Below are 19,135 nucleotides of genomic sequence, written 5' to 3' on the forward strand. Positions count from 1 at the left end.
GGTGCTACTGGAAGGAATTTTATTTATTTATTTTTTTGTTTTAAGTGTGGGTTAATTGAGAAGGCTTCGGAGGCGCAGGATCCCGTTCGGGAACGAAAGGTGGCAACTTTGGCCCAGGATGAAGTTTGCCTTTAGTCCCACTTTTTCAACTCCAAGAATACTCAAAAGAGTAGACCTACTCAGCTCAGTTATGGAAACCAGTGCAGCAGCCTGCAGAATATTCCCTGGGTGTGTGGCGTCAGCTGAGTTCAGAACAGCATTTTAAAAACTCCTCTTAAATCTGACACGGTGAAGATGGAAATGAAAGTCAACTTTCAGCTGTATTACTGTCACTTTCAAGGAAAGTTGGGTCACCACAGCTCTCCTTTTTCCCCCCTCAGCCTATTTTTCCAACTGTGAGAAGCCCGTTTCCATACATGTGGGTTATTATGCGAACCTTGTGACAAGAATTTTGTGTCTGAATTTCCTTGTTTTCCTCTTCCCTCCCCATCAGTTCTACCTCTTGTGCTATGTCTTTTCATATTCTAAGCCTGAAGGCAGGGACTTTCCTATTTCTGTTTATTTATAAACCATTCTGGAAGTTTTTCTGGGTGAAAAGTAGAGCATAAATACTTTGAAAGAATGTCTAATATTATCTTCTGACACATGGAGATCTCAAACAATTTGCCTGCTGTGCTGAGACGAAATCCACCCCCAGTTTGCTGAAACTGACCTGACAAGCAGGTCCAAAAAAAGATCAACAGAAAGGAAGGACAGCAGGTCAAACAAGCAAGCTGGCCTAAATTAATTTACTAAAGATGGAAGCGTAGCCCTGAGAAAACAAGCCTGCTTAGTAACAAACGGGAGAGGAAAAACCTCCCATTTTGTAACAAGCATTAAATAATTCATCCCTCTGGCTTCAACCATGCGCTGCCGCAATTTCAATTTTGAATATTTATAAGGCTCTGTATATCTGGCTGGTGTCGTGACATTTTCTACGAGAAAATGGTTAGGTTTCTTTCTATGAAAAGGGGGGAGAATTGGATGACGGATGGTGACAGCTGCCTTTCCCTACAGAAAAGGACACCAACAGAGCAACAGTGCAATGCAAACACAGAGAACAATATTTTAACTCCGATAGGACTTGAAAAGTTTGCAACCCTCCTGGAAGTGTGCAGACAGAAGGCGATCACTGGATGTTCTTTTAAAAAGCAAAGGCACACCCCCTGTTGTGTTTTCTTCTTTTTTCCAACATTCTGGATAGAATGTCAGATTTCCTACATTCTGGGGCGCAAGGGGTGTTAGAGGAGGGGTAGTACCCCTGGCGGGGGCCACGTCATGCTCCGCCTGGGGTTGTTTGTCCACCTTTGGTCCCCACCCTGCGCTCAGCTCTTGCCTGTGGCTCCTAGAAGCTGTCAGCATGAGACAGCAAACCCACCCCCAAAAACAGCTCCAACTAGTCGGCTAAACCAGGTGAGGGTAGCCGATGGGTCTCAAACCCTCAGTGAGTTAGAGACTTCCCCTGCATGCTAAGATAGGCTCCCGCAGATTGAGTGGACAAGACCAAGAAACCAGCATGATCAAGTATAGTGGATGCTCGGGTTGCGAATGTGATCCATGCGGGAGGCACATTCACAACCCCTAGCCGCAACCTGCAGCGCCGCGTCTGAACATGTACGGGTTGCGATTCAGCACTTCTGCGCATGCGGAGAGCGCGCTTTAGCACTTCTGCGCATGCGCGAGCACCGAAACCCGGAAGTAACCCGTTCCGGTACTTCCAGGTTCGGCGCGTCCGTAACCTGAAAACGCGCAACCCGCAGCAATTGCAACCCAAGGTATGACTGTATTCCAAAAGGACTGGAGTAAGTTTATACGATATATGAAAGATTTTTTTGTAAGCAATTAACATCACTAGCAGGGTTTTCTGAAGACTTGTGGTGAGAAATTTTCTACCTTTCCATCTTTATTTAAATTTGGGGCCATTTAATTAGAACTGGAAAAGGCACAAAATGCAATGACATAAAGGTTAATTTTGAAAGCCATGAGGCGGGAGGAAAGGAAGTCGATAGGCTCTAAAGAGCCAGGGCGGTAAAGTGGACAAGGATGGTGTGAATGTATATAATCAAATGGAAAAGGGGTGCCGGGCGGCGGCTTGGGAGTCCGGGCGGGCTGCGCATGTCCGCAGCAGCCTGGGCGGACTGCGCATGTCCGCACATGCACAGTCAGTGCAGGCTGCTGCAGACATGCGCAGTCCGCCCGGACTCCCAAGCTGCCGCCCAGCACTCCTTCCGTGCGGCGGCTGCTCGCGTGGAAGGGCTGCCGGGCGGTGGCTTGGGAGTCACACTCGTGGGGGGTGGCGCAGAGTGTCATCCTCCCCAGGCTGGAACCCAGGGTGCCCCGCCCCCAACGCCCCGCCCTCGCTACACCACTGCCTTAAGGTCCTCCGCGGGGCATACCAGGAGAGGTGGTCCCGTAGGTAGGAAACTCTGCTCCTAAACCTCCTCTGCCTTGTGAAATATCTTCGGGAGAAGAAAAGGCTAAAGCCTGCACAAATCCGGAGTGGAGTCCCTAAGATGGTTGGATGGTGCGTTGTACGCCTCTCTGATGTTTAGAGCTTTCGGAGTTAAGGAAGCTCAACAGTTCGCTCCTCCCACAGGGAGGATGTGTCACAACATTAGGGATTATCTGCTGTATGCGATGTCTTTGTGATTTATGTGACGCAGCGTTTATTTTCCGAGTCAGTCTTACTTTCGGTTCTGAACCGGAGAGACCGGAGCGATGATGTCTTCCCATTCTCCGGGAAAGTGGCTATGATTTATATGCTTGTAATAAAGCGTACTTGCTTTGAAACAACCCAGACGTTATGGGAGTTTAATTGCTGGCACGAAAGGTACACACACCGTTGCGCAAGAAGAAGTAAGAAGTAAGAAGTTTGAACAAACTCTGCTAAAGCACTGGAGAAGCAGGAGAACGCAGAAGGAAGCGTAGCTGGACACCACTCCAAGTGCTAAACTGGTTTTGAGGCTTTCCCAGTTAAAACCAAAAGCCTCACAGCCTCCTTCCAGCAACTCCTGCAACCAAGCTAGTGACAAATTCATTGCACTGCTTTCCTCTGCACCACATCTGCTGAGAGGGGGTCTTGTCGTCTGGGCAGCCCAGGACCTGTAGACACACTGCCAAGGCTTGCGCCCCAGGGAGGTCACTTTGGTGCTACTAACACCGGTTTGACTTGCACCACCCGCTACCCCCTCCATTTGACTCCCCCCCCCGGCACACTCCATTGTCTCTCAAGACAGACAGATGCCAACAACTGGGATCGCTGCAAATGAATTGCAAGACCATTAACGGTGCAATCCAACTCCCTTGTGTGCCAGGTTTGGAGGGTGGGGGGTGGATTAGGCAGGTGTGTCTCTGGAAAGAGGAGCAGCACCATCCAGGCACTCATGCAAGGAGGAGACATAAATGTGGGTCACCCAGCCCTTGCTGACCTAGATATCCTTGCAAACAATTATTTGGGATTGAGCAATGCACTCAGCAGCCGAAGAAAAAAACCGGAGCAGCAAGCAAGGGGGAAAGAACACACACACAAGATGGGAAAGAGGAGGGAAAAGGAAACGAATGAAAGGCTACAAGACTCGACGGCATTTTAATTAATTGCAATACTCCTGTCCTCTAAGGAGTTCAGAACAGCTTAAAAGGGGTTCTCAAGAAGTCGTTCATCCAAGCAACATAGCATCTGCCTTAGAACTATTTCAGGAGCCTGTGACCATTTAGATGTTGCTGAACTGCACCTCCCATCAGGGGCGTACCCATGATCAAAACTGGGGGGGGGGCGCAAGCCATGGTCATTCAGGTTCAAAAACAAAAAGAGCTTCAAAAAACAGAAAAACTCCCCCCAGTTTCCCAACTCAGTTTCCCAAGCTCCCTTGCAACGATGAATTCGCCCCCTGACACTGCCCAAGTCTCAGCCTGCATCCCCATTTGACCAAGCAGAGTGCAGGCTAGGATCAGGTCTCTGATAGGCACACCAGCTCTTTGTCGGCATGAGGGAAGGGGAAACAGCCGGCGCAACACACACACACACACAGTGGCCAACTGCCTCGGCAAGAGCGGAAGAGCTCAATTGTTATTGAGATTTTCGGAGGGGGAGAAAGACCAGAGCTTTTTTCCTTTTAGGCTGCTGATAACCATTTATTTTATTTTTTGCTTCTGGGGGGGGCAGCTGCCCCCCTGCCCCCCCCCCCAGAACACCCATGCCTCCCATCATCCCTGATCATTGGCCATGCTTGCTGGGGCTGATGGGAGATGGAGTCCAAACAAGGAAAGTAATAGCACCTCTCTATTCTGCCTTGGTTACACCACACCTGGAAGACTGTGTCCCGTTCTGGGCACATACAGGTTTGCAGAGGAGGGCAACCAGCATGATCAAGGGTCTGGAAACCAAGCCTGATGAGGAATGGTTGAGGGAGTTAGGTATGTTTGGACTGGGGAAAAGGAGACTGAGAGAAGATAGGATGTTGTTGTTGTTCAGTCGTTCAGTCGTGTCCGACTCTTCGTGACCCCATGGACCAGAGCACGCCAGGCACGCCTATCCTTCACTGCCTCTCGTAGTTTGGCCAAACTCATGTTAGTAGCTTCAAGAACACTGTCCAACCATCTCATCCTCTGTCGTCCCCTTCTCCTTGTGCCCTCCATCTTTCCCAACATCAGGGTCTTTTCTAGGGAGTCTTCTCTTCTCATGAGGTGGCCAAAGTACTGGAGCCTCAACTTCAGGATCTGTCCTTCTAGTGAGCACCCAGGGCTGATTTCTTTCAGAATGGATAGGTTTGATCTTGCAGTCCATGGGACTCTCAAGAGTCTCCTCCAGCACCATAATTCAAAAGCATCAATTCTTCGGCGATCAGCCTTCTTTATGGTCCAGCTCTCACTTCCGTACATTGTTGTTGTTGTTCAGTCGTTCAGTCGTGTCCGACTCTTCGTGACCCCATGGACCAGAGCACGCCAGGCACGCCTATCATTCACTGCCTCCCGCAGTTTGGCCAAACTCATGTTAGTAGCTTCGAGAATACTGTCCAACCATCTCATCCTTTGTCGTCCCCTTCTCCTTGTGCCCTCCATCTTTCCCAACATCAGGGTCTTTTCCAGGGAGTCTTCTCTTCTCATGAGGTGGCCAAAGTACTGGAGCCTCAACTTCAGGATCTGTCCTTCTAGTGAGCACTCAGGGCCGATTTCCTTGAGAATGGATAGGTTTGATCTTCTTGCAGTCCATGGGACTCTCAAGAGTCTCCTCCAGCACCATAATTCAAAAGCATCAATTCTTCGGCGATCAGCCTTCTTGATGGTCCAGCTCTCACTTCCGTACATTACTACTGGGAAAACCATAGCTTTAACTATACGGACCTTTGTTGGCAAGGTGATGTCTTTGCTTTTTAAGATGCTGTCTAGGTTTGTCATTGCTTTTCTCCCAAGAAGCAGGCGTCTTCTAATTTCGTGACTGCTGTCACCATCTGCAGTGATCATGGAACCCAAGAAAGTGAAATCTCTCACTGCCTCCATTTCTTCCCCTTCTATTTGCCAGGAGGTGATGGGACCAGTGGCCATGATCTTAGTTTTTTTGATGTTGAGCTTCAGACCATATTTTGCGCTTTCCTCTTTCACCCTCATTAAAAGGTTCTTCAATTCCTCCTCACTTTCTGCCATCAAGGTTGTATCATCAGCATATCTGAGGTTGTTGATATTTTTTCCGGCAATCTTAATTCCGGTTTGGGATTCATCCAGCCCAGCCTTTCGCATGATGAATTCTGCATATAAGTTAAATAAGCAGGGAGACAATATACAGCCTTGTCGTACTCCTTTCCCAATTTTGAACCAATCAGTTATTCCATATCCAGTTCTAACTGTAGCTTCTTGTCCCAAATAGAGATTTCTCAGTAGACAGATGAGGTGATCCGGCACTCCCATTTCTTTAAGAACTTTCCATAGTTTGCTGTGGTCGACACAGTCAAATGCTTTTGCGTAGTCAATGAAGCAGAAGTAGATGTTTTTCTGGAACTCTCTAGCTTTCTCCATAATCCAGCGCATGTTTGCAATTTGGTCTCTGGTTCCTCTGCCCCTTCGAAATCCAGCTTGCACTTCTGGGAGTTCTCGGTCCACGTACTGCTTAAGCCTGCCTTGTAGAATTTTAAGCATAACCTTGCTAGCGTGTGAAATGAGTGCAATTGTGCGGTAGTTAGAGCATTCTTTGGCACTGCCCTTCTTTGGGATTGGGATGTAAACTGATCTTCTCCAATCCTCTGGCCACTGCTGAGTTTTCCAAACTTGTTGGCATATTGAGTGTAGCACCTTAACAGCATCATCTTTTAGGATTTTAAATAGTTCAGCTGGAATATCATCACTTCCACTGGCCTTGTTGTTAGCAAGGCTTTCTAAGACCACACTACCTGGGGTGTATGAGACCTCTATATCTTTCTGGTATAGTTCCTCTGTGTATTCTTGCCACCTCTTCTTGATGTCTTCTGCTTCTGTTAGGTCCTTTCCACTTTTGTCCTTAATTGTGGTAATCTTTGTACGAAATGTTCCTTTCATATCTCCAATTTTCTTGAACAGATCTCTGGTTTTTCCCATTCTGTTATTTTCCTCTATTTCTTTGCATTGCTCGTTTAGAAAGGCCCTCTTGTCTCTCCTTGCTATTCTTTGGAAATCTGCATTCAATTTCCTGTATCTTTCACTATCTCCCTCACATTTTGCTTGCCTTCTCTCCCCCGCTATTTTTAAGGCCTCATTGGACAGCCACTTTGCTTTCTTGCATTTCTTTTTCATTGGGATGGTTTTCGTTGCTGCCTCCTGTATAATGTTACGAGCCTCCATCCACAGTTCTTCAGGCACTCTATCCACCAAATCTAAGTCCTTAAACCTGTTTTTCACTTCAACTGTGTATTCATAAGGAATTTGATTTAGATTGTATCTTACTGGCCCAGTGGTTTTTCCTACTTTCTTAAGTTTAAGCTGGAATTTTGCTATAAGAAGCTGATGATCAGAGCCACAGTCAGCTCCAGGTCTTGTTTTTGCTGAGTGTATAGAGCTTCTCCATCTTTGGCTGCAGAGAATATAATCAATCTGATTTCGATGTCGCCCATCTGGTGATGTCCATGTGTAGAGTCGTCTCTTGTGTTGTTGGAAAAGAGTGTTTGTGATGACCAGCTTGTTCTCCTGACAGAACTCTATTAGCCTTTGCCCTGCTTCATTTTGAACTCCAAGGCCAAACTTGCCAGTTGTTCCTTTTATCTCTTGACTCCCTGCTTTAGCATTCCAATCCCCTATAATGAGAAGAACATCCTTCTTTGGTGTCATTTCTATAAGGTGTTGTAAGTCTTCATAGAATTGGTCAATTTCAGTTTCTTCAGCACTGGAAGTTGGTGCATAAACTTGGATTACTGTGATGTTAAAAGGACTGCCTTGGATTCGTATCGAGATCAATCTATCATTTTTGAAATTGCATCCCAGTACAGCTTTCGCCACTCTTTTGTTGACTATGAGGGCCACTCCATTTCTTTTACGGGATTCCTGCCCGCAGTAGTAGATATGATAGTCATCTGAACTGAATTCGCCCATTCCCGTCCATTTTAGTTCACTGATGCCTAGGATGTCAATGTTTATTCTTGCCATCTCATTTTTGACCACATCCAGCTTACCAAGGTTCATGGTTCTTACATTCCAGGTTCCTATGCAATACTGTTCTTTACAGCATTGGACTTTCCTTTCGCTTCCAGGCATATCCGCAACTGAGTGTCCTTTCGGCTTTGGCCCAGCCGCTTCATCAGCTTTGGATCTACTTGTACTTGTCCTCCGCTCTTCCCCAGTAGCATGTTGGACGCCTTCCGACCTGAGGGGCTCATCTTCCAGCGTCATATCTTTTATATGCCTGTTGTCTTTGTCCATGGAGTTTTCTTGGCAGGGATACTGGAGTGGGTTGCCAGTTCCTCCTCCAGGTGGATCACGTTTGGTCCAAACTCTCCACTATGACCTGTCCATCTTGGGTGGCCCTGCACGGCATAGCTCATAGCTTCCCTGAGTAATTCAAGCCCCTTCGCCACGACAAGGCAGTGATCCATGAAGGGGTTCCGTACATTAGCCATCTCCAAATATCTCAAGGGCTGTCACATGGAAGATGGAGAAAGCTTGTTTTCTGCTTATCCAGATGGTAGGACTCGAACCAAAGGAGATTCCAACTAAACATCAGGAACAACTTTCTGACAGAAAGAGCTTTTTGACAGCGGGACGGTCTCCCTCACGAGGTGGTGGACTCTCCTTCCTTGGAGGTTTTTACGCAGAGGTTGGATGGCCATCTGTCATGGGTGCTTTAGCTGAGATTCCTGCGTTGCAGGGGGTTGGACTAGATGACCCTTGGAGTCCCTTCCAACTTTACAATTCTATGATTTTATGAACATCTGGAGCACTACTGATTCCTCAATCCAGCTTTAGACCATCCTCTGACTTTATAGCTGAGTTTTCAGATGGCCTGCACTGTTCCACTGGGAAACACAACCTCCCAAGGATCGCCCTCCCTCCCCTTATTTCTTTTTCTTTTGACAGCTGTAGACACTCAGTTTCTCCAAGGTTTTTAGAACTGCGTCTATTAAATAAATAAATTTGGGGCGGCTCTTTTCATGTCTGCTTTTTCATGCTTTCGTGTCCATATTTTGTATTTTAATGTGGGTATTCTATTCCTGCTTAGCTGGCAGTGAGCCCCACTGAATACCACAGAACATACTTCTGCATGAAAATTGAGAGAGCTGCAACTGGTCTTCCATTTTTACTGTTTCGATGCACGTCAGCTCTGTCGCCTTTTTTGCCGCGAAGGCAACTGGTAGGGCTGGCACATGAAATAAATAGATAAAATAAATAAATAGCTTTATCAGAAGCCTGTTCGCTCCTGAATACACTGGTTTGAGAAAACGCACTTCCATCTCCCAGACCAAAAAAGTGGTCCCCAGTAATAAGAATTCTGCCATCTCTGCCTATTAGGCTGCCTGTCGTTATGTTATGTAATGTTAATGCTTCTATCACTGTTGTTCTGTAAATCGTTCTTCTGAGAAAGCACGGGATATAAATTGGAGGGGGGAGGGCGAGGAGGAGGAGGAGGAAGAGGAAGAAGAAGAAGAAGGGGAGGAGGAGGAGGAGGAGGAGGAGGAGGAGGAGGACTTGTATACCTTCAGGTATACAGGACCAGTGTCTCCACCCCCATCGTTCAGCCCGGACACTGAGGTCCAGTGCCAAGGGCCTTCTGGCAGTTCCCTCACTGGGAGAAGTGAGGTTACAGGGAACCAGGCAGAGGGCCTTCTCGGTAGTGGCACCCGCCCTGTGGAACGCCCTCCCAGCAGATGTCAAGGAAATAAGCCTGAAGGCGGCCCTGTTTAGAAGAAGAAGAAGAAGAGTTTGGATTTGATATCCCGCTTTTCACTACCCAAAGGAGTCTCAAAGCGGCTAACATTCTCCTTTCCCTTCCTCCCCCACAACAAACACTCTGTGAGGTGAGTGGGGCTGAGAGACTTCAGAGAAGTGTGACTAGCCCAAGGTCACCCAGGAGCTGCATGTGGAGGAGTGCAGACACGAACCCGGTTCCCCAGATTACGAGTCTGCCGCTCTTAACCACTACACCAATGTTTGATGCTGTATTGTTTTTAATATTCGGTTGAAAGCTGCCCAGAGTGGCTGGGGAAACCCAGCCAGATGGGCAGGGTATACATAAATTATTATTATTATTATTATTATTATTATTATTATTATTATTATTATTAGAAAAAGAAGAAGAAGAAGAGAAACTTCAAGTTTGTATGGAAGGCAACGTGCATGAAGAACATAGGACGTTGTCTCATACCGAGTTGGACCATTGGTCTATCGAATTCAGTATTGTCCTACACTGACTGGCAGCAGCTCTCCAGGATTTTATGCAGGGTGTCACTCCCAGTCCTACCTGGAGATGCCGGTGATTGAACCTGGGACCTTCTGCATGCAAAGCAGATGCTCTGCCACTGAGCTATGGCCCTTCCTATCTGCAAGCATTCCACAACAGAAACACCAGAAGGAGACATGAAAGTCCCAAGGCATGTGTTCGCTGAGGGCATGGGCCACCACCTAACCCCAAAGCTGTCCTGTCAATAGGAAAATGATTCCTGTCATATTCAAACCAACTGGACTGCTGGCTACTTGCACACTGCAGAAATTCAAGCATGATTTTTTATTTATTTTTTGGCCCAGAGAATGCAGTTCAGGGCAGGCAATAAAGAAGGTGAAGCTGACATTTACAAGGTGCTTGCAAAACTCTGGCTTAATACTCCCAAACCCTCATTATCAGCACTTTGGACATTTATAGGTAGGCTAGAATAATCAATACCTCGTTAAAAATCCTTTGCATAGATTAAAAGTCCAGAAATTGGGTGCGTTTTTAATTTATATATATATATATTTATGTACTGGGTCTACATCCAGAAGCCAAACTGGAACTCTGCCCAGAATGATAATGCTGTGGGGATTAAGAGATTGTCCTAACTTGGAGTACAGTGTTACCTTCGGGTTACAAACATTTCGGGTTGCAAACTCCGCTAACCCGGAAGTAGTACCTCAGGTTGCGAACTTTGCCCCAGGATGCGAACGAAAATCGCGCACCGTTAGCACGGCGGCAGCAGGAGGTCCCATTAGCAAAAGCGCACCTTAGGTTAAAAAGCGGTTTCGGGTTAAGAACGGACCTCCAGAACGAATTAAGTTCATAACCCGAGGTACCACTGTATCAACATCCTGAGGAGAGATTGCTGCCTCTCCTTTTGCCCGTCACGCACATTCAGACAAACCCAGAGCAAAGGCTTAGAATGATGAGTTTTGGTGAACACTGCATGACTGCAGTCAAGAGACTCCACAAAACATGGAACATCTGAAGCTCTGGGATAGCTCAGTTGGTAGAGCAGGAGACACTTAATCTCGGGGTTGTGGGTTTGAGCCCCACGTTGGACAAAAGATTCCTGCATCGAAGGGGGTTGGACTGGATGACCTTCGTGACCCCTTCCAACTATACAGTTCTATGATTCTATTATCTTTCTGAAGAGTCCCTTGTTTGCACATAGAGAGGGACCATTTGGTCCCTATGTGACTGCCCTTGAGGTATTTGAAGATGGCTCTCATATCTACTCTTTTCCAGGCTAAACATACCCAGCTCCTTCAACCATTCCTCATAAGGCTTGGTTTCCCGACCCTTGATCATCTTGGTTGCCCTTCTCTGCACACATTCCAGCTTGTCAACATCCTTCTTACATTGTGGTGCCCAGAGCGAGACACAGTATTCCAGGTGGGGTCTGACCAAGGCAGAATAGTCTACTTCCCTTGAGCGGGACACTATACTTCTGCTGATGCAGCCTAGAATGCTGGACTAGAAGGGCCATTGGCCTGATCCAGCAGACACTTTTCTTACCTTTTCCAGAAACCCCCTAGTGACAGTACCCATGGTGTACTGTAAGTAAGGCCACATCTGCACAATGGGTTGTGTTCAATGTTGCTGGAATCACAATGCAGAGGAACCAGTAGGAGAACACTTCAGTCTCCCAGGACATTCAAAGAAGATCTCAAAGCAGCTGTCTTATTACAAAAGAATTTCAGAAATCGGCTTGCAAGAGAAGTTGCTGAATGACAAATTATTACTAAACTGAAAACTATGGAGAGACCTGGTCTGAATAGAGATATTGGATCCTTGTCTCATTATACATGCTAAAGCTAATTTTGGTCATCTGCTGATCATCCCTTACTTTTTCCTGTAGGACTAATTGCAGTCGTTAACAGTCGTCAACAGGTCTAACATAACCATTGAGTCAATCACCCATCTCTGACTACCCTTCTGAGAAATACCCCACCCCACCCTTCCAATATATATAAGGGTCTGGTGACTTCTGTTTCAGTGTATCTGAAGAAGTGTGCATGCACATGAAAGCTTATACCCAGAACAAACTTAGTTGGTCTCTAAGGGACGCAGGTGGCGCTGTGGTCTAAACCACAGAGCCTAGGGCTTGCTGATCAGAAGGTCAGCAGTTCAAATCCCCACGATGGGTTGAGCTCCTGTTGCTCAGTCCCTGCTCCTGCCAACCTAGCAGTTTGAAAGCATGTCAAAGTGCAAGTAGATAAATAGGTACCGCTCCGGTGGGAAGGTAAACGGCGTTTTCGTGCGCTGCTCTGGTTCACCAAAAGCGGTTTAGTCATGCTTGCCACATGACCCGGAAGCTGTCTGCAGACAAACACCGGCTCCCTCAGCCAGTAAAGCGAGATGAGCGCCACAACCCCAGAATCGTCCACGACTGGACCTAATGGTCAGGGGTCCCTTTACCTTTACCTTTAAGGTGCTACTGGACAATTTTTTTATTTTTTTTCGGTTGCTGGTTTCATTAGCATAAGGATTTTTCTTTGTGCAATGGGATGCTCTTTCCCTCTCCTCCCCTTAAAGCTGTTCAAGGGGATTTCCCAGATTTGGAAACTCCCATGCACCGTGGATTTTTAAGGAGATCTTTATTGAGACCATTTCAGTACAAGGTACTGGCAGCCACAGATTCTGCCCTGGCATTTAATATAATGAAACCAGAAACCAATTTCCGATGTTGTTGTTTTTTATTGACACATTCTGAGTCCTCGGTGCCGTCTTCAGTATCTTGAGCACTAGGAAGGTATTCACGATATGGTTATTATTTTAAAAGATTATCCTGCCTATCAACCTGGTGCAAAGTGTATTATGAAGCGGATCAGCATAAAGAGGCACAGAGAGAACCAGGCGCCTGGCGAAAAGCAAGCAACATCTGGTTTCGGCTTCAACCTCCAGGCTCCGATGCTGATTAGGGTTTGAGAACAAGCACGTACGTACAGCTCTGGGAGCATTCGTGGGAGAAGGCGACAGGCGGAAGACGACACAGGCTTATGGTGCGCATTAACCAAGGGTCACATCCAGAGCTCAGAGGAGGGAGGGAGCACAAAGCAGCAAGACTCCTGGGGAAAATAAAAGGCCCAGTCCCTAGCTCCCAATGCCAGCTGGATGTACAGAGTCATATTTTCATCACACATCTGGACATGAAGTTAGCAGAATTCTCCTAGCTGGCAAGATTACACAGATGAAAAAGCTATCAATGGCTGCCAATCATCTGCCACTGAGCCTCTTGGGCTTGCCGATCAGAAGGTCAGCGGTACGAATCCACTCGGCAGTGGTGAGCTCCCATTGCTCTGTCCCAGCTTTGGCCAACCTAGCAGTTCAAAGGCAAGTAGATAAATAGGTACCACTGCAGCGGGAAGGTAAACGGAGTTTCCGTGTGTGCTGGCGTCCGTCACGGTATTCCGTTGCACCAGAAGTGGTTTAGTCATGCTGGCCACATGACCCGGAAAGCTGACTGTGGACAAACGCCAGCTCCCTCGGCCTGAAAGTGAGAGTTGCCTTTGGCTGGACTGAACTGTCCAGGGGTCCTTTACCTTTTTACCTTACCAGGCTAAATTCAAGGTGCTGATTTTAGTGTGTCAATTCCCATATCAGGATACATAGAAGATTTTCTCACCCCTTATATACCCAATTGACCACTGTGCTCTGCACATGAGGGCCTGCTGCAGACACCAACTTCTCAGGAAGCCCATTCTGCACAGAAGCGGCTTTGTCATGCTGGCCACATGACCCGGAAGCTGACTGCGGACAAACGCCGGCTCCCTCGTCCTATAGAGCGAGATGAGCGCCGCAATCCCAGAGTCGGACACGACTGGACCTGATGGTCAGGGGTCCCTTTACCTTTAACAATGCTCAGCACCCTTAGCAAACTACACTTCCCAGGATTCTCTGGGGGTTCGGTATGACTGTTCAAATTGGGACCGTAGAGCTTCACACACCAGTGTGGTGCAGTGGTCAGAGTTTCAGACTAGGACCTGGGAGACCAGGGTTCAAATCCCTACTCAGCCACGAAGCTCACTGGGTGGCACTTTGGGCCAGTCACTGCTTTTCAGCTTAACCTACCTCACAAGGTTGTTGTTTTTTTATGAAGAATTTATTAACATTTTCATAATACAACAGATACCCAGACCCACACCTACAAATACAAAACAAATACAAATACATATAATGCCAGGATTCTTCTTCTTGTTTGTATACCTTACAAAAAAAAAATTCTATTTCTGAATCTTGACGTTTGACTTCCCCCGCCTTTTCACCTTCGGTTTTAAATCCATATTTTACTTTCTTAACAACTTTTCTCTATAAAATTTTTTAACTTCAATTAGAAATAGCACAATTCTCTTAATCATCCTATTATAGCATAAATCTTAGCAGAATATTCTTATAAAAACTAAACTTATTTCTTCTGTCCTTTATCATGCTGCCTTTAACTTAAAATCTAATATCTCCTTGCTTATTCAAAATAAACTTATAATTAACAAACTTCACTCTCCGATTTCAGATACCATAACAGACCATTTGGGTTTTACATTTAATACTTCATCCCACACCCCCTCTGTCCATTGTCTTTCTCTGTCTTTCGCCCGAACCAATCCTCCAGTTGTCTTCTTGTCCCAAATGTCCACAGATCCAGGCAGCATTCACAACAGACCTTGCATCGAGCTTCAGGGTACACATCACATCCTTCCTGGGCTCCTCCGCTTCTTTGTACCATACTTCTGCTTCTTGTAGATATCTTAATTCCATGTCCCTTGCCCCCGAGCTCCCACCTCGGGGTCTGGATATTATAAATTTTCCCGTTCCAGGGCTGCCACCCCCAGCAAACGGTTCCTTTTCCCGGAGTTGCCCAGCCATTTCAGACCATCCTTCAAGCACCCCTTCCAGCTCTTTGCCAAGGTTTGCTTCCATTGTGTAAAACTTTTGAAAAGCCTCCTCTGTGGGAAATAGGTTCTTTTTATTTATAATCCCACTCAAGACTTGCAATTTCCGATTAAGCAGTTCCAGCCTCAAGACAGTAAGCATTTCTTCATCCTTTAGACCAGAGTTCAAAACAAGTTCAAACACAAAGTCCAACATTTTGGAAGGGAGGGTGAGTGAGTGTCAAATTTCAGTTCCTGTCTCTTCCTTCCTTTGTTTCAATTGTTTCCCACGTCAGTCCAAATTTTCCATCGCCATTTTTTCTGAAGCCAGAGTGTAAAGACCAAAACTTTAAATGGAGATATTTTCTCCCCACTTAATCCCCAAAGGGAAAACTCAACAGTCTCAGTTTTCAAATTCCGAGCACTTTGTATCCATTATTGTAGCAGCAGTCACTTAAACTGGTTACTTTCTTTCTCTCCCGAAGGGAGGGAGGCAGGCTCCCTTTCCTCTTCCCCCCGGATCGTTCCAAAACTAGAAAAGTCAGTCAAATACTCACAGCCACCGGGTTCTTTCAGATCGTTAAAGACAGGTAGAACTTAGACGCTCATCACAGGATTTGTCGCCGCATTTACATCCCGGTTGGGGCATGTCCCCTATAGCCCGGCTCCGTCGTCCCTTCACCCCCACTCCCCCTTTACAGGGGGAGCGAGGGAAGGGTTCGGAGCCACAACGGGCACAGCCGGGGAGCCCAGGGTGCGGAACGCTCTTCCCGCACCCCACCGGAGCCCCGCTTTGCGGTAGCGGGGCTCCAAACCCCCGGGATGGACTGGGCGCCTCGCAGCCGAAGCAGCCCACGACCACCCGCAATGGCGTCGCCGCCGGAAGTCCTACCTCACAAGGTTGTTGTGGAGGATTAAATGAGGAGCGGGAAGAAACTTGTGCACCACCTCGAGCTGCCTGGTGGGGTATAAAATCCAGCAAATAAATAAATAAAGTATGGTGTGGCCAAACTCGGGATATTTATATGCCACCTGAAATGGTACAGCCTCAAAAAGGCTTTTGCCACTCGATGTTGCAGAATGCATAATTTGGCCGCAATTTATTTATTTATTGTTGCTTTTATATCCTGCCATTCCTTTGAGAAGCTCAAGGTGACATCTCCTCGTTTCCATTGCGTGACCAGGCGGCGACAGCCCCAGTCCCCAAGGGTCATGAGGAAGGAATAAAGACTCTGACAACATCATGTGGAATTAAAATTAGGCTACAACTTTATTAAACTTCCGAATGTAGGAAGCCCTTGGCTTAGGCCTTGGGCGTGTATCCCTTCCAGCCCCCCAGCCGGGGGGAACTGGGGCTCATCAGGGTAAATGGGATATGGGGGTGCTCTGTGAGACGTAAGCCCATATCCCCACACGCAGGGTAGTTCACTGACGACCTTTCAGTGTATGGCCAGTGACACCCATATATATAACCCCTTTAAGAGGGGGACCCTGGAATCGCCGTCGCAGGGGGGTGAGTCACCACTTCACACCCCACGTCCCCCATAGGGAAGAAAAAACTAAAGGATTCCGCCCAAGGCCATAACCGCCAAAGTTGTGGCGAATTGCTACGGGGAAGACAAAACCTGCCAATGCAGGAAAATTTCTTCCCGGTCCTTCAACTGCAACCAGTCAAAGACCATAGCAGAGCCCACCAAACAGGAAGAAAAAGTTAACCTGCAAACAAGAAACATTAAACAAAGGGAGGGTGAATCTCCAGAGCCGACTCCCTGGCTATTGTCAGCTCAACCCCCCATTTATAAATGGGGCTGGCCCCACCTCCCAGCAAGAAACTTGATTACAGAGGCTGGGCGTGAACCTCCAGAAATTAACACTGAGAAGCAAGCCAGCCCCTGATTGCCAGTAAGCTCCCTGGGAACTGTAGTGCACAATCCTGCAAAGGGCACCCACAATGTAAAGTGTGAGTGCTCATTGTCGTCCTCACAACGATCCTGCGAGGTAGGGTTAGGCAGAACGAGAGAGGAAAGGCGGATTTGTCAAAGCTCCTTGCAAGGAATTTTTGAACCTTGAGGCAGTCAGTTCCTTAATACTGAAACGTCACACCTTGTACTTAAGCTTCACCCTAGATGGGAGGAGGGTTCCTTGGGGGTTTTTTTTTTTGCCTGAATGACGACAGAAACTAATGAAATGGTGTCATTGATTACTCAAAGGCTAATAAACTGCGGGGCAAAAAAGCTTCTGCAAGAGGACAGGAAGAAGCGAAGGCCATTGAAAGCTGCAATTAATCACATTTGCTCATCATCCAATTTATTTAATTCACTGAGTTCAAGAGAAAGGTTTTTTTGTTTTTTTAAAGACTCAGGCCTTCAGCATATCGCAGAGTCAGTAACTCCAGCGTCTGTTTAATTGTATTTTTGCTCCCCTCTCACTTTGTCTGTCAGTGAAACCATCTCAGCCCCAACAGCAACACTATTAATTGATAATACGTTCATTAAACGCCCATCAGAAAGCGGAAACTACTTCTGCAAGAGGAGCCACAGAGTATATAATGAATGATGGGCTGCAACAGAGCGAGCCAACCACAGCCAGCGTGGTATAGTGGTCAGAGTGTTGGACTAGGACCTTTGAGATCAGGGTTCGAATCCCCGCTCGGCCATGAAGCTTGCTGGGTGAGCTTGGGCCAGCGACTACTAGGAAGACCAACCTACCTCACAGGGCTGTTGTGTTGATGCCATGAGGAGGGTGAACCATTAATGCCACCTGGAGGGAAAGCTGGTGAAACAGATGCCTGTGGGGAACCTGCAAGCAGGATTCGAACCCAGGAGCCTTCCAACCACGGAGGCAGAGCACCGCCATCTTGGCTAATAGCCTTCAACAGCCCTCTCCTCCATCCTGTTTTAAAGCTCTCCAGGTTAGAATCATAGAATCATAGAGTTGGAAGAGACCACAAGGACCATCCAGTCCAACCCCCTGCCAAGCAGGAAACACCATCAAAGCATTCCTGACAGATGGCTGTCAAGCCTCTGCTTAAAGACCTCCAAAGAAGGAGACTCCACCACACTCCTTGGTAGCAAATTCCACTGTCGAACAGCTCTTACTGTCATGAAGTTCTTCCTAATGTTTAGGTGGAATCTTCTTTCTTGTAGTTTGAATCCATTGCTCCGTGTCCGCTTCTCTGGAGCAGCAGAAAACAACCTTTCTCCCTCCTCTATATGACATCCTTTTATATATTTGAACATGGCTATCAGATCACCCCTTAACCTTCTCTTCTCCAGGCTAAACATACCCAGCTCCCTAAGCCGTTCCTCATAAGGCATCGTTTCCAGGCCTTTGACCATTTTGGTTGCCCTCTTCTGGACACGTTCCAGCTTGTCAGTATCCTTCTTGAACTGTGGTGCCCAGAACTGGACACAGTATTCCAGGTGAGGTCTGACCAGAGCGGAATACAGTGGTACTATTACCTCCCTTTATCTAGATGCTATACTCCTATTGATGCAGCCCAGAATTGCATTGGCTTTTTTAGCTGCTGCATCACACTGTTGACTCATGTCAAGTTTGTGGTCTACCAAGACTCCTAGATCCTTTTCACATGTACTGCTCTCAAGCCAGGTGTCACCCATCCTGTATTTGTGCCTTTCATTTTTCAGGTTGGCGGCCATTACTGCCTCCTGTGGAAGTGAGTTCCATAGTTTAACTATGTGCTGCTTGAAGAAACACCGTACTTTTCCCGTGTATAAGACGCCCCCGTGTATAAGACGCCCCCTATTTCTGGGGACTCAAATTTAAGAAAATGGGGGGGGAGAGATGGCACAGAGTTGCTGGGCTTTGGGGGGGAGGATTACCCAGAGTTTTTGAGATTTGGGGGGGGGGGATTACCCAAGGTTGTTGAGCTTTTTTTAGGGGCATTGCCCACAATTGCTCACCAGCACGCGTCATCTGTCCCCTCACCGGCAGAAGCTGCCCATCGCCTTCCCAATTGCCGCAGCGTCAGCCAATTAATACCACCCATTGACGCAGCAACAAATAACACGTACAATAGCTGCGGCAGCAACCAATCAAACGTCCAGCCATGTATAAGACAACACCCATTTTTAGCATGATTTTTAAAGGAGAAAAACATAGTCTTATACACGGAAAAGTATAGTACCGGTACTTCCTTTTATCTGTCCTGGATATCCACAAGTTCTGGCGTTATGAGAGAAGAAGGAAAACTTTTCTCTCTCCACTTTCTCCATGCCTACAAATGGTCTTTCCCCCTTAATCAATACTGATAGTTTTCAATCCACTTGGGAACAGACTATTCAAAAGAAATTAGCCTTGTATGGACTGCCGGTGGCGACTA

At 47.1% G+C, this 19,135-nt stretch overlaps 1 protein-coding gene across 4 annotated transcripts in view; it reads right to left on the reverse strand.

Annotated features, from left to right (window-relative positions):
- The window catches only part of KCNQ2 (potassium voltage-gated channel subfamily Q member 2), a 124,877-nt gene that overhangs the window by 79,263 nt on the left and 26,479 nt on the right, over positions 1-19,135 (reverse strand). The window lies entirely within an intron of this gene.

The sequence above is a fragment of the Lacerta agilis genome, chromosome 6, assembly GCF_009819535.1.
Source record: "Lacerta agilis isolate rLacAgi1 chromosome 6, rLacAgi1.pri, whole genome shotgun sequence".
NCBI lineage: Eukaryota > Metazoa > Chordata > Lepidosauria > Squamata > Lacertidae > Lacerta > Lacerta agilis.